The sequence below is a fragment of the Podarcis liolepis genome, assembly GCF_965112155.1.
Source record: "Podarcis liolepis genome assembly, chromosome: 13".
Classification (NCBI taxonomy): Eukaryota; Metazoa; Chordata; class Lepidosauria; order Squamata; family Lacertidae; genus Podarcis; species Podarcis liolepis.
Genome location: NC_139573.1, coordinates 17931691 through 17932238, shown reverse-complemented (window position 1 = coordinate 17932238; position 548 = coordinate 17931691).

The following is a 548-nucleotide window of genomic DNA, read 5'->3' as shown; positions in this document are numbered from 1 at the left end:
TCCACACTCTTGTCTGTTTATTGTCAGACTGTTTCTGTGTCACTTTGAGTGTAAAGGGGGAAGTATTACGTTTGCTGGTCTCTCTTGCTCTGCCTACCTCCTTACACCATCAGAATCTCCTCTCAGGACCTTTATGCCTATTTAAAATGTCTAATGGATCTGGCACCAGGTCGCAATTCTCAGCTCTAAGTGCGTTTCCCAATGCACTTCCTTGCTTCCTGTGATTACCCAGGAGGATCTCTTCTCTTTTTTTCATGGTTGCTGCATCAAACTCCCCTTTCTAGGAGAAGGAGCAAATGCTGCCTTGTGGCTGGACATCTGGGTGGTGGTGGCGGTGGCGGCAGTGGCAGTGGGTTTTTTTGCTGGTTGGTAGACAGCAAATGCTGCACTGGAGCTGTGGCATGGTGTGAGCGAGGCGGGTTAATTGTGGGCTCTTTCCTCCCTCCCTTGTGCAGCAGCCGGGGCAGGTTATAAATAATGGATGAGAAACTGGAAGCGAGAGATTTTATATAATTTTCTCCCGGAGGGGGAGGAGGGAGGGCTGTGGA